This window comes from Trichechus manatus, unplaced genomic scaffold (genome assembly GCF_000243295.1).
Source record: "Trichechus manatus latirostris isolate Lorelei unplaced genomic scaffold, TriManLat1.0 scaffold00077, whole genome shotgun sequence".
Taxonomy (NCBI): Eukaryota; Metazoa; Chordata; class Mammalia; order Sirenia; family Trichechidae; genus Trichechus; species Trichechus manatus.
The window spans coordinates 369,807-385,303 of NW_004444013.1; the positions used below are offsets into that span (position 1 = coordinate 369,807).

At 42.4% G+C, this 15,497-nt stretch overlaps 1 pseudogene; it reads left to right on the forward strand.

Annotated features, from left to right (window-relative positions):
* Positions 1-15,497, forward strand: part of LOC101340837 (putative adhesion G protein-coupled receptor E4P) — a 145,146-nt pseudogene that overhangs the window by 63,802 nt on the left and 65,847 nt on the right.

Consider the following 15,497-nt stretch of genomic DNA (forward strand, 5'->3'; position numbering starts at 1 on the left):
ATTAAAAAAAAAAAAAAAAAAAGAAGCTGAGTGCCTTTGGGTAGAGGCCTAGGGCCAGGGAGAGGCATGCTCGGGGGCACGAGAGGGAAGAGGGTGTCCTGATGGCAGAACTGTATACTTGAGTGTTTCTGAGCCTAAGTTGTAAGCTGTTACTTCCCTAATAAACCCTATAATCGTGAGTATGGTCTGTGAGTTCCATGTAGCCATTGCAATGAATTATCGAACCCAGCAGAGAAGTAGAAAGTGCCGTGGGAGGTACAGTTTGTGTCAGAATTGGTAAAGATGGCGGAGAGAAGGCGTGCCTGGTCTCCACCTCATAGGAATCAGCCTCGGGCTGTTGATCATGATTCTCCTTCCCCCTGGTGAAGTTAGAGGAGGTCAGACAACACCCCCACTCTGTTTTTACACCCTCACAGTATGACAAACTGACAGATGAGTGGTGGTCACTGTGAACAGACACTGCCAGTCTCCTGGGGCATGAATCCATTTCACTCAACTTCAGAGTGAATATGGCCTTATCTGTATATCATGAGTCTGAGCCAAGGAGCAGACTAGATATCTAAAAAACCTTCTTCCACATAATACATAAATGCTGTATATATATAAGCAGCAATATACTTAATACCTTCAAATCTCTAAAGGGGAGTAGTGGTTGTACAGTGGCAGAATTCTCGCCTTCCATGTGGGAGGTCAAAGTTCAGTTCCTGGCCAATGCACCTCATGTACAGCCACTACCCGTCTGTCAGTGCAGGCTTGCGTGTTGAACAGGTTTCAGTGAAGCTTCCAGACTAAGACAGACTAGGAAGAAAGGCCTATCAATCAACTTCTGAAAAGCAGCCAGTGAAAACCCTATGGATCACGATGGTCTGATCTACAGCCAATCATAGGGATGACATAGGACTGGGGGGCATCATTCTGAGTGCATGGGTTGTTATGAGTTGGTGGCTGAATCCACAGCAGCTAAAAACAACAACCACCTCTAAAGACCTTCAGAGGAATCCTCCAAGCCTCCATGTTCCTGCAAGCAAATGAGGACCTCGATGTCATAGTGCAATGGGATTGTGGATATAACGGGAGGACTTGGGAGACAAATGCCTACTTCATCAGCACATAATATGGGGGGTTAATGGCCACATGAGCTAATTAGAGACTGGCTTGGGGAGATGCCAGCAGATGAGACGCTGAACTTCAGGTATGTGCAGGAAACTGAAGTCTTTCAAGCCCAGTTGGAAATGCTGAGGCAGAAAACCTGTTTCTGTCGGCAAAGGGAGCAGAGCTTGGAATTCATGTGCCTGCACCGTGATAGAGAAAACATTTATGCCTTCAGATCCTTTTCCTTGTAGAAGAAGGATACTTGTAATACTCTGTATCATCGCCATCTGTTGAGTACGTCTTACACTCCTAGTACATGAGTATAGTCCCTCTGATCAAGACAGAACCCAGAAAATGTGGACACACAAGAAAAGTCTCCTTAGTGCCTTCTTGTGTTCTACATTGTTATCTGTGTGCCTGTCCCCCTGCCTGGGCCCTTCTCCACAGTGTTTCCCATGCTCTTTCATGCTTTGTCTTTAAATGTCACCTCCGAGAAACATTCCTAGCCTTGCTCTAAAGTCTCTACCTGTGTGCTCTCTCACTGCTTATACTATTTTCTTTTCCTTCCTGGTATCCAGTTGCCATCTGGTCAATTCCGGCCCATTGTGAACCCGTGTGTGTCAGAGTAAAACTGCACTCCATAGCATTTTCAACGGCTGATTTTTTTTGGAAGTAGATCACCAGGCCTTTCTTCTGGGGCATCCCTCGGTGTACCTGAACCACGAACTTTTCGGTTAGCAGCTGAGCACGTTAACTGTTTGTACCTGGACATTAATTCCTTGTTAATTTCCTAGTTGTCAGTCTCCTCCATTAGTGTTACTGAAGCTGGGAAGGTGGCCTTTGTCCAGCATGCTCAGACTTGCCAATGATCTGGACACTGGTCTTTGATAAAGAGAAAGTAACTTTATTGCCATGTGCAGAGCAAGAATCCAGGAAGAAGTTACTCAGAGCCAGCTCCCTCAGCTACAAGGAAGCAGGGCTTATAAGCGACTTGGGTAGCAAGATGGCAGCCACACAGGCTTACTGGGGTGGGAAAATTCTAGAAGGCGGCCAGGAAACAGAAGGTGATGTGTTTCTTGTTGGACCTCTCATTTCAGAATAGGGTCCAGGCGCTAATTTTCCTTCTGAATCATTCCACCTGTTTCTAAGCCCGCTGTTGAGGTCAATTAGTGGTCACAGCTGGCCCTTCTGTGCAGGTGAGGCAGGCCAAATCTGGCTTGGTCTAGTTTAAGGACTAATGGAAATTTACTGGCATTTGTAGGGTCAGATTACATTACGGTGTAAGCTCCGTGGGGGAAATCTAAGCTCTGTAGAGTGACCAACTGTCCCGATTTTCCTGGGATTAAGGGGATTTCTAGAATGCAGGACTTCCAGTTTTAAAATTGGGGTGAGCTGCTCCCTCAGCTGCTATGTTCCCAGCAATAGAACTGTGGCTGGTGATGATGGCCACACCACAAGAATGTGATGACTAAGGGAATTCACGTTAGTGTGACCCACAGTATCGATTCATTGATTGTTTATCTTTCCCCTGCCACAGATGAGAATGAATGCCAAGACTCCATGCTGTGCCCATCCACTTGCAACAACATTATGGGCAGCTATGCTTGTGTCTGTAGATACAGATTTGTGTACACTGATGGAGGAATGCAATTTACCGGCAATAGACCCACTTGTGTAGGTGAGTTGCTGCTATTGTTGGTTGCCATTGAGTTGTTTCCAACTCATGCAACCTTACATACGACAGAATGAAATGTTGACTGTCCTGCATCGTCATCACAGTTGCCAGTACATTCCAGTCCATTATTGTGGCTATTGTGCCAATCCATCTCACTGCGGATCTTCCACACCCTCACTGGCCCTCTGCTTCACCAGACATGATGTCCTCCTCCTGATGACGTGTCCAAAGCAAGTGAGTGGGACAATCTCCTGTTGTCATCCATAAGGTTTTCATTGGCTAGCTTTTGGAAGTAGATTGCCAGGCCTTTCTTCCTAGTCTGTCATAATATGGAAGCTCTGCTGAAACCTGTCCACACCATGGATGACCCTGCTGGTATCTGAAATATTGGTGGCATAGCTTCCAACATCATAGCAACATGCAAGTCACCGTAGTAAAACAAACTCACAGATAAGTGGTGGTGTACAGGCGAGGGGAATCCATGAATTCTTCAGGTGAAATTTTTCTTAGAAAGAAGGTTGAACTAGAAAAAAAAATCTAAAATTGACACAATTTATCCTAAATTACCCAAGTCATTCATAAATTCTTCAGTTCATAAGCATTGTTATTAGATATCTTCTTTCATTCACAATCAAGTTATGATGATTGTGGATTAAAATGGTCTGAAATATTTTAGGCCATAAATCTCTTAAGGCAGGAGTGCACCTTGGATTAATCTCATCTACCAAGTTTCCTTGTTGCCTGGTTGCCCCTGGAGAATGGTATTGATCAGTGCTCAGTGGGAAGGAGGACTGCAATTGATAAGCAATATTAGTCATGGTTGAGGCATGCTGTTAAATTGTTAGGTAACATGGAGTCGATTCAGACTCACAGCAACCCCATGTGACAGAGTCGAACTGCTCCTTAGGGTTTTCTAGGCTGTAATCTTTACAGATGTCGCATGGGTTCTCTGTGAGTCAAAAGTTGACTCAATGGCACCTAACAACAACTATCTTTATGGAAACAGTTCATCAGGATTTTCCCTCTCAGATCCACTGGGTGAGTTTGAACCGTCAACCTTTCAGTGAGCAGCCGAATGCTTAACTGTTTGCGCCACCGTGAGAAGGGCGTACTTATTGATCAGTGTGGAGGAATTGGCCAGTTTAACTTTTTGAATCTTTCAGTTCAGCAACTTAGCATATGACTTCATTATATTCAAGTCATATGTTCCTCCACAGAGACTTGTAGATAACTTCAAATAAGTTCTATGAAATTCTTTTCAAGTTTGCCCACAGACACGTCATCATTTTGTATGCCATTGTTGTGCTTTTGATTTTTAAAATATACAGAAGCACTCTGTAAATTCACACTCATAACATTCAAATATAGAAGCCTTTAGAGTATTTTCCTGACGTCTTTTCCTTTAGATTTTCTAATTTGTCATTTTTTTATGTTTATAAAAGCTCTTAATTTTTCTCTGTTTATCTCAGTACACTGGCTTATATATTACTGCATGAGTTTCAAGCATTTTTCACTTGTTTCTCTTCAATTTTCCTTAAAATCAGCTTACATCCAAAATAATATTTTGCTATTTAATTTCTTATATAGGTGAACAAGTTTTATTTTTCTCATCTTACTGCATTGGGCAGAATTTCTAAACATTACTAGACAGCAACAGAGTATTTGTCTATCTTTTTTATTTCCTTCACTTTAATGAGAATATAATATCTATAAGCCTGATACTTGATCCAGTTAAATACTCATTATCATGTATTAAGTTTTCTTTCTATTCTTGGTTTCCAAATAGCTTAAAAATAAGGACTGTGTGTTGAATTTTGTGTCACCGTTTAGAATGTAAGATATTCCTATGTGGTAGTCGATAAGTATTCTAAACGCAACCAAACCAGGTGCCATCGAGTTGATTCCAACTCCTAGCAATCCCATGGATGCAGAGCAGAATTGCTCCATGGAGTTTTCAAGGCTGTGACCTTTCAGAAGCAGATTGCCAGGTTTGTCTTCAGAGGTGACTCTGGGTGTGTTTAAACCACCAACCTTTCTGTCAGTAGTTGACCACTTAACCAGTTACACCACTCAGGGACTCCAAATACTGCCTGTATGATCTTATTTTTCTCTGCAGCCAACTTGTGGAGACGTGCCCCCACCCTCGTCTCTAGCTCTCTTTTTCCTCCTGGTTATTCCTGGATTCATTCTTTGCCTGCCCCACCCAACACGAAGACACAATTCCCAGTAACAATGGTGCTCCAGTAGGTGTGGGGCACTTGGCTGAGGTTTCTGAGTTTTATAGTTAATGGCCACTTTCTTCCTTCCCTCCCAGATGCCAGTGAATGTCTCAGCCCTGGGGTCTGTCCTACGCACACCAACTGTCACAGGAAGTTACAGATGCCCCCGCAAACCGGGCTTCACTTCCAGCAGCTCCAAATCTGAAGGTAGGGCCCACGTTCCTTGACTTGTGGCCCCCTCCACCATCTTCAAAATCAGCCGTGTAGCATCTTCCAGTCTCTCTCTGACTCTGACCTCCCTGCCTTCCTTTAGAAGGACCCTGCCACTGGGCCCACCTGGATCATCCAGGATAATCTCCCATTTCAAGATCTTTTAACATCTGCAAAATTCCTTTTGCTGTGTAAGGTGCCATATTCACAGGTTGTGGGGATTAGGACATAGACATCTTCAGGAAACATTTTTCTGCTTACCACACCTCCCCACCTTTTCTTACTAGCTAAAAGTGCTTTAACAGAGTTCTGATTTCAACCCATAGTAAATCCTGCCACGGTGCACTGATTTATTAACAGGATAACTCAAGGCAAAAACAATCAGTAGAATGAAAAGGATCATACTTATTATGATGTATTTAATTGAGAATTAAGATTAACCCTAAAGCAGAAAAAAACCATTGTCATCAAGTCAATTTTGACTCAGCCCTGGTGGTGCACTGGTTTAAGTACTGGGATGCCAACCAAAAGGTTGGCAGTTTGAACCCACCAGCAGCTCCGGGGGAGAAAGATGTGGCAATCTGCTTCCAAAAAGATTACAGCCTTGAAAACACTATGGGGCAGTTCTACTCTGTCCTATAGGGTCTCTTTGAGTCCCTAAAGCAAACACGTAGAAGGTTTTTATGATCAGAAATTTGGAACACGAAACAGAAAAAAGAAGAAAGTAGTAAAATAATCTTTGTTGTTCTAGAACTTCCAATATTCCCTTAAGTAGGAACGGTGCTCCATAGGGTTTTCGATGGCTGAGTTTTCAGAAGTAGATTGCCAGGCCTTTCTTCTGAGGTGCCTCTGGGTGGGTTCCTACCACCCACCTTTTGGTTAGTAGCTCAGGGCCTAACCGTTTACACCAACCATTCAACCATAGCCTCTATTAATTATAATGAAATAAAATAAGATTATTTTTATAGAAAGGACCAAGTAAATGGTTACCCTGAGAGAGGTTAAAAACAGCAGCACTGATGGCAGCCTTCCTGTGTTCTCCTGAATTTTGGCCATAAGTATCAGAGTAGAACTGTGCTCCATAGAATTTTCAAGGGTGACTTTTGGAAGTAGATCACCAGGCCTTTCTTCGTACTCTGTCTTGGTCTGGAAGCTCTGCTGAAACCTGTTTAGCATCATAGCTACACACAAGCCTCCACTGACAGATGGGTGGTGGCTGCTCATGAGATGCATTAGCCAGGAATTGAACCCTGGTCTCTGGCATGGAAGGTGAGCATTCTGCAATTGAGCCACCACTGCCCCCTTGCCTAAAGTTGAATCAAGAGTTACGTTTCTTACAATGTGTTTTTCCTCACTTTCTAAAATTCTGTGATAGAGAGAAAAAGTGATTTCCTTCTGTTTTCCTGACGTTGACTTTCCTTTTTCCCGGCATTCTCACTATGATGGTTCTCATGCTGCGGTCAGTGTGCAGCCTCCCCTACATGGTTCTGAGTTAACACTAGTTTTATTCTGAGAAACCTCTATGCTGACAAAGGTATAAACTTCAAAAATCTGAGACAGGGACCTATCTTTAGCATTTACATAGGCGAAGACTATTAAATATTTAATTTTTGGTTAGTACATGTGTATTATTTTTCTGTTGCTACTGTAACCATTGCCACAAACTCAGTACCTTAAAACAACACATATTGTGTATTCTACAGTTCCAGGGCTTGGAAGTCTGAAATGGGTTTCACTGGGTTAAAATCAAGGGGCTGCCAGGGCTATGGTTCCTTTCTGGAGGCTGTAGGGAAGAATCTGTTCCCTTGCCTTTTCCAGCTTCTCCTCATTCCTTGGCTCATGGCCCCTCCTCTGTCTTTAAAATCAGCAACATTTCATCTCTCTGTTCATTCTTCCATAATCATGTCTCTCTCTGATCCACACCAGGAAGGGTTATACACTTTTAAGAGTCTGGTGCAAATGGTTAGCATGCTTGGCTGCTAACAAAAAGATTGGTGGTTGGAGTCCACCCAGAGATGCCTCAGAAGAAAGGCCTGGTGATTTACTTCTGAAAAATCAGCCATTGAAAACCCTATGGAACACAGTTCTACTCTGACACACATAGGGTTGTTATGAATCTGAACTGATGGCAACTGGTGTTTTGGTGATTACACTGGGCCCACCTGGGTAATTTGAGACAATCTCAAGATTCTTAACCACATCTGCAAAGTCCCTCTTGTTATGTAAGGTGACATATTCACAGGTTCTGGGGATTCACTGCATTTGAATGTTTTACTTCCATCCCCAAAAGTTCATACATTCAAATTGCCTCTTCACCCGACTGTAATTCATGTTAATTTTCTCACTGGGGATTAGAATGTGGACATCTTTACCAAACCCATTGCCTTCAAGTCAATTCCAACTCAGAGTGTCCCTATAGGACAGAGCAGGACTGCCCCATAGGGTTTCCACGGCTGTAAACTTTACACAACCACATCTTTCTCCTGCAGAGCAGTGGGCGGGTTCGAACCACCGACCTTTTCGTTAGAAGGTGAGTGCTTAACCACCGCACCACAAGGGCTCCTGTGGATACCTTTAAAAAAAAGAGAAAACTCATTGCCGTCAAGACAATTCTGACTCATAGCGACACTACAGGACAGAGGAGAACTGCCCCACAGGGTTTCCAAGGAGCAGCTGGTGGATTCAAACTGCTGACCTTTTGGTTAGCAGCCAAGTTCTTAACCAGGGCACCACAAGGGCTCCGTAGACATCTTTGGGTGCTATTTTTCTCCCAGCCACAACCTGTTAAACAGAATAGTCACATGACAAACATTTTTTTTTCTTTTTTTTACTTTCCATCTAACCCTAAAACTTCCAACCATGTATTTAGCCTTGCTAAGTAGACTTCCTGGGTGGTACAAATGGTTAAACACTAAACTACTAGTCCAAAGGCTGGCAGTTCAAACACACTCAGTGGTGCCTTGCAAGAAAGCCCTGGTGATCTGCTTCTGAAAGGTCACAACTTTGAAAACTCTGTGGAGCAGTTCTGCTCTGCACAGCCGGGTCACCATGAGTTGGAACTGATTGGACAGCAACCAACAACAACAACGACATCCTCACTTCTCTCGGGAAATCCAAAGAGATTGCAGCCTAGGTTCTGAATTCCCTCACAGCAAACTTCAGGGATGGCTGCAAATCAGAAACTCCATTTAGAAAGAAAGCTAGGAAAGACGTTAGGGAGAATTTCCCATCTGTTCAGGTAAAGCCACAATTTCAGACCATAAACACCTCATTTCCTGAAATTCTTTCATTCTATTTCTAGAAATCAACTGTAATTTCTCTACCCTGAGCAAAGATACCTTTTCAAGAGACTGTGAATGACAGGGGAGTTCTCATCTTTCATACATTTGTGTATGACCTGCAGGATCGGTGTGTAGAAAGAAACAGTAATTACAAAGAAATACTCTCTAGACAGAATAGGCCTAAATATCAAACAAGGGTGCAAATTGCGCCCCGAAAACAAAAGGAACGATCCACCCCTCTCAAACACACACACAACAAACGATCCTTCTCCTCCTCCCCTCAAAACAAACAAAATAAATGATCCCTGAGGGAAAAAAAGTGGTTTCCTGATAATTAAAATTTTACATGCTCTCATATTTTGCATATTTCCTTGATTACTTCAATTTTGAGCAATGAAGTACTATTGAAGCAATATATCCTAGCCGTGAAGTGTCCTTAATCAATTCTAGTTTTGCACAGAACCAATTATTTGAAAAAGACAGATTTAGTAATTATTTCTGTTGAAAATGCTATATATTATCTTAAACAAGTCTTTTAAAAATTACTTACAGAACAGAGATGCAGAATGATAAGATGTTACAGTAGTCAGCAAATATATCCACAAGATGGATTTTTAAAACACTGTCCTTGCTTTCTTTAAAAGTTACACGCTTGGGGGACACCGAGCTTCTATTAAGGGTTATGGTATAATTTGGGAAAGGTGATGATGGGACAACGTGATGAACATAATTAATGTCACTGAATTGTACACGTGAAGATCGTTAAAATGACAAATGTTTTGTTACCTATATATTTACCACAGCGAACACTTAGAAAAAAAAACTTACTTGTGGTTTGATCTAAAACATTGTGTCAACATCATGTTAGGCGCTGTTGAGTTGGTTTCTACTCACAACGACCCTGTGTATAATAGAACGAAATGTTGCCCAGTCCTGCACCATCCTCATGATCGTTGTTATGCTTGAGCCTATTTTTGCAGCCACTGTGTCAATCCATCTCATTGAGGGTCTTCCTCTTTTTTGCTGACCCTCTACTTTACCAAGCATGATGTCCTTCTCCAGGGACTGATCCCTCCTGGTAACACATCCACTGTACGTGAGACGAAGTCTCACCATCCTTGCTCCTAAGGAGCGTTCTGGCTGTACTTCTTCCAAGGCAGATTTGTTCATTCTTCTAGCAGTCCATGTGTATTCAATATTCTTTACCAATACATAATTCAAAGGTGTCAATTCTTCTTCGGTCTTCGTTATTCATTGTCTGTCTTTCCCGTGCATATGAGGTGATTGAAAATACCACAGCTTAGGTAAGGCACATCTTAGTCCTCAAAGTAACATCTTTGTTTTTTAACACTTTAAAGAGGTCTTTTGCAGCAGATTTTCCCCCAGTAATACGTTGTTTGATTTCTTGACTGCTGCTTCTAGGGGTATTGATTGTGGACTTTTTTGGTTTTGTCAGCTCATACGTGGCTTAAAACACGCTACTTTCCAGACTATTCAGGTAATATTGTGCTTTTGGAATGTCATTCTTTGGAAAATAGATTGCCTCAAGTTGTGACAAAGTACAAGGTCCAAGATGCTCATAAAGATTGTTTTATTAACACTGAGAGTGGAAAAATGTTTCTAAATATATTTTATATAAAAATACTGAAATATGAATTAATACATAGACTATTATAAGGGACATTTGAATATCTTACCTCCATCCCCAAAAGCCCATAAATTAAAAATTTCCCCTCTCCAATTTTAATTGGTTTCATTTTCTCTTTGGAAACATAGGGAGTGGCCTGATAGTTGGTGTGTTCTTAGAGTTAGGCCTTTTTGACACTTCAGCCTCAGAATTTATTTTTGTGGATTATGAGGTGAGCATTGAACTAATTTACTTTTTTCAAATGAATGCTCCATAACCATTGCCATTGAGTCGATTCCAACTTATAGCGACCCTGTATGACAGAGGAGAACTGCCCCATAGGGTTTCCAAGGCTGTAATCTTTAGGGAAGCGGCCTGCCACGTGTGTCTCCCGCAGAGCAGCTGGTGGGTTCTAAGAGCCGAACTTTTGGTTAGCAACTGAGCACTTTAACCACGGTGCCACCAGAGCTCCTTTGTAAAGATTACAGCCTTGGAAATCCTATGGGGCAGTTTTCTGTCCTATAGGGTCGTTATGAGTTAGAATCACTCAAAGGCAGTGGCTTTTTTTGTTCTTTGTTTTGTTTTTAATCTTTATGGGAGAGATGGACACGTCTTTTCTCGCACAGAGTGGCTGGTGAGTTCGAACTGCCCTTAGGTTAGTAGCAGAGTGCTTAACCACTGTACAACCAGGGCTTCTTCAAAGAATGCCAGTTGTCCCAAAACAAAGTATTGAACTTTATTTCTGTGTCTGCATATGTGTATGTATTCTAAATGCCTTTGTTTTCATGTTAAACTCCAATTGTTGTTGTTGTGTGCCATTGAGTGGATTCCAACTTACAGTGACCCCATGTGACAGAGTAGAATTGCCTCATAGGGTTTCCTAGGCTGTAATTTTCACAGAAGCAGATCGCCACTGGTGGGTTTAAACCGCTGACCTTTTGGTTCGCAGCCGAGCTGAGTGCTTAACCATTGCGCCCCTAAGGCTCCTGTAAATTCCAATAAATGTGTCTAATTTCTCTGTCTTACATTCACATATATACAAGAGTATTTCTCCGTCAAGGCTGGTTTAAGAAAGCCTTTATAAATTCAAGGACAATCTCCAGATGCCTTTACCCATTGCCATTGAGACGATCCTGAATCATGGTGACCCCACATTTTAGAGTAGAGCTGCACTCCATAAGGTTTTCTATGGCTGTGATCTTATGGAAGTAGATCACCAGACCTTTCTTCCATGGTGCCAATGGGTGGATTCAAACCACCAACCTTTCAGTCAGTAGCCAAGCTCAAATGGTTTGCGCCACCCAAGAAAACCCTAGGGAGCTCAGTTCTATTCTGTAACACACAGGGCGACCATGAGTCAGAACTGAGTTGACAGCAACAGGCTTCTAGGTGTCTACAGCCTGATGAAAAATGAAGAAATAATTCTTATGCTTCTTGTTTGGAGCCCTGGTAAGAGCTACAGCTGCTAACCTAAACATTGGCAACTCGAATCCATCAGCCACTCCTTGGAAATCCTATGAGGCAGATCTCTCTATCATACAGGGTCGCTATGAGTTGGAATCAACTCATTGGCAATCAGTTTGGTTTGGTTTTTATAGCCTGATGAAATAATACTTATGCTCCTTGTTTACCATCACCAAGGACCAGAACAACAGCATGAAGATTTGCTCCGCTTTCAAGAGGCTGACGCGTGGATTTGGACATGGAGTTTCCACACCTTCTTTAAAGGTTTGAAATCCTTCCCAGGTTTTGTTAACGTTTTCCCATGCTAGATAATTCTCCACCTTTTTTGCCCCCCAACATACCTTATGTTGTTGTGTTGTTGTCACCTGCCATCGAGTTGGCCTCCAACCCATGACGACCCCATGCACAACGGAAACGCTGCCCAGTCCTACACCATCCCCATGATCGGCTGCAGATCAGACTGTCGTGATCCATAGGGTATTCATGGGCTGATCTTCAGAAGTAAATTGCCAGGCCTTTCTTCCTAGTCCATCTTAGTCTGGAAGCTCCTCTGAAACCTGTTCACTCGTAGCACTGAGCAAGCCTCCAGTGACAGACAGGTGGTGGCTGCACATAAGGTGCATTGGCTGGGACTCGAACCTAGGTCTCCTGAATGAAAAGGTGAGAATTCTACTATTGATCCACCACTGCCTCCAATACCTGAGGAATGGGACAAGCTCTTTCTCCTCTCTAGTACCACCTCAGGGTAAATACAAACCCCACACGTAGATTTCTACCTCACTTCAATTGGCGATAGAGCTCTCTCTTCCTTCTTTCTGATCTCTTTTACCATATTGTGTGACAATTGATTTTTTCTCCGCAAGAGCATAATAGAAAACTAACAGGGAAAGAGGGAATGCAGGGAGGTCAAGAAGAAAAGCAAAAGTGAAACAAGATGAAAACTGGGGAAAAATTTAGGACCAAAAAACCAAAACCAAACCGGTTGCCATCAAGTGGATTCCAACTCATGGCGGCCTCATGCATGTTAGAGTAGAGTAGAACTGTACTCCACAGAATTTTCAAGGCTGTGACCTTTTGGAAGCAGACTGCCAGGTCTTTCTTCCAAGCTGTCTCTGGGTGTGTCTGAACTGCCGATCTTTCCATTAGTAGTCGAGCACTTAAACATTTGCACCACCTAGGGTCTCCTAAAATCTGGAACAGAGGAATTAATATTAATAACTTTGTGATGGAATGGGATGACAATTGAAGGCCTGAGTTTCTTTCTGCTTTGTTTAAACATTTACACTTTTATCCTAAATGTTTCATTACATCATATTCCCTTATGCTTTTAGGAAATGGAAGTAGTTCCAGAGAAAGGTGGTGCTATAGTTCTGCAGAAATCCCTAGGTGGTGCAAACAGTGAACATGCTCAGTTGCTAACCAAAGGCTGAAGGTTCAAGTCCACCCAGAGGCACCACAGAAGAAAGGCCTGATAATCTATTTCTCAAAAATCAGCCTTTGAAAATACTATGAAGCCCCTGAAATTGTAGCCCAGAGATAATCTCTAAACCTTAAACTAAAAATATCCCTTGAAGTCTTTTTAAAACCAAACAGTAGTTTAGCTTACCTAGTAAAGAATGTCTGCCTTGAACATTGTGCTCTTTAAGACCTGCCTTGGAAACCCTGGTGGTGTAGTGGTTAAGCGCTACGGCTGCTAACTAAAATGTTGGCAGTTTGAATCCACCAGGTGCTCACTGGAAACTGTACAGAGCAGTTCTACTATGTCCTATAAGGTAGCTATGAGTCAGAATCGACTCGACAGCAATGGGTTTTTGTTTTTTATATGGGATCAGGAGCCCTGGTGGCACAGTGGTTAAGAGCTCAGCTGCTAACAAAAAGGTCAGCAGTTCAAATCCACCAGCCACTCCTTGGAAACCCTATAAGGCAGTTCTACTCCGTCCTATAAGTTTGCTATGAATTGGAGTCAACTCAATGGCAATGGGTTTGGTTTGGTTTTTGGTGTATGGGATCAAATTTACAATAGCAACTAGAAAGGTTAGATAGGAAACTTAGAGATCAGTGAGTTTATGTTAATGGAGGAACAACTCAGAAAAGGAGGGTGAAAATGGTTACATGACTCAAAGAATGTAATCAATGTCACTAAATTGTACATGTAGAAACTGTTGAATTGGTGTGTCTTTTGGCAGTGTGTATTCTCAACAACAACAAAATAAATAAAATTAAAAGAAAAAGAAAACCCTCTGGAATGCAGTTCTACTGTGACACACATAAGGTTGCCATGAGTTGGAGTCAGCTCAACAGCAACTAGTTTTATAGATTGAAGATTGAATTTAGAGCCCCAGTTCCCTTTTATGATTTCCTCTGAAAGAATAATCTTTTCACATTTTCCATGTTTATGGCAGGAAATAGCTAATTCATTTGGCCTACTCATGGATGTCACATCCCAGTTGTCTATGAGAAGTCATAAACCCTTTGCAGTGTCACAGTATCTCCAGGTCGTGCAGTTGGCGTCATATGAAGCTGCCCTTAAGCACTCCATAGAGGGGACACAGAGGGAAGAGACAAAGCTTATAGGTAAACTCACTCATCATCAATATCCAGGCAATTGTTGTTGTTGTTAGGTGTTGTTGAGTCGGTTCTGACTCATAGCAACCCTATGTACAACAGAATGAAACACTGCCCAGTCCTGCTCCATCCTCACAATCATTGTTATGCTTGAGCCCATTGTTGCAGCCACTGTGTCACTCCATCTCATTGAGGGTCTTCCTCTTTTTTGCTGACCCTCTACCAGGCATGATGTCCTTCTCCAGGGACTGGTTCTCCTGATAACATGTCCAAAGTAGTCTCGGCATCCTGGCTTCTAAGGCGCATTCTGGGTGTACTTCTTCCAAGACAGATTTGTTCTTTCTTCTGGCAGTCCCTGGTATATTCAATATTCTTCACCAACACCATAATTCAAAGGCGCCAGTCCTTCTTTGGTCTTCCTTATTTATTGTTCAGCGTTCCAATGCATATGAGGTAACTGAAAACATCATGGCTTGAGTCAGGTGCACCTTAGCCCTCAAGGTGACATCTTTGTTTTTAACACTTTAAAGAGATCTTTTGCAGCAAATCTGCCCAATGTAATGCATAGTTTGAATTCTTGACTGCTACTTCCCTGAGTGTTGATTGTGGATCCAAGTAGTGTTATAGGAACTGCTACTTGGATAGACCTCAAGGACCACTGTGGCATGAAAAGGCTTTCTCTGTTCTCACACAGGCAAGAGTAGTGGATGATCTAGAGACAAAATATTGTTTCTCTTTAGATGGTGCAAATGGTTTGCGCTTAACTAGCAACCAAAAAGTTGGCAGTTTGAATTACCCAGAGATGCTGCAGAAGAAAGTCCTGGAGATCTGCTTCCTAAGGTCACAGCCTTGAAAATCCTATGGAGCACAGTTCTACTCTGTAACACATGGGGTTGCAATGAGTTGGAACTGATTCTACAGCAAAGAAAAGAACAATAACTGATAAACTAAGGTCTGCAGGTGGCATAAATGGTTCGACTTGACTGCTAATCTAAAAGTCTTGGTGATCTGCTTCTGTAAACACTACAGCTAAGAAAACCCTATGGAGCATAGTTCTACTCTGCATGCATGGGGTTGCCATGAGTCAGAATCGACTCAATGGCGTTTGGTTTTTTTGTTTGTTTGTTTAGAATCATAAGCTAGTGTTCAATGCGACTTGAAAGTTCACTTGGCCAAACCATCAATCTAGCACTTAGATCTAATTTATTTTCAGAGTGAATCTCCGATGACTGTGTATATTGCCACTTTTAGTCTAAATAAACTCATTGACGTTGAGTTGGTTCCAACTCACAGTGACCCTATAGGACAGAGTAGAACTGCCCCATAGGGTTTCCAAGACCGTAATGTTTCTGGAAGCAGACTGC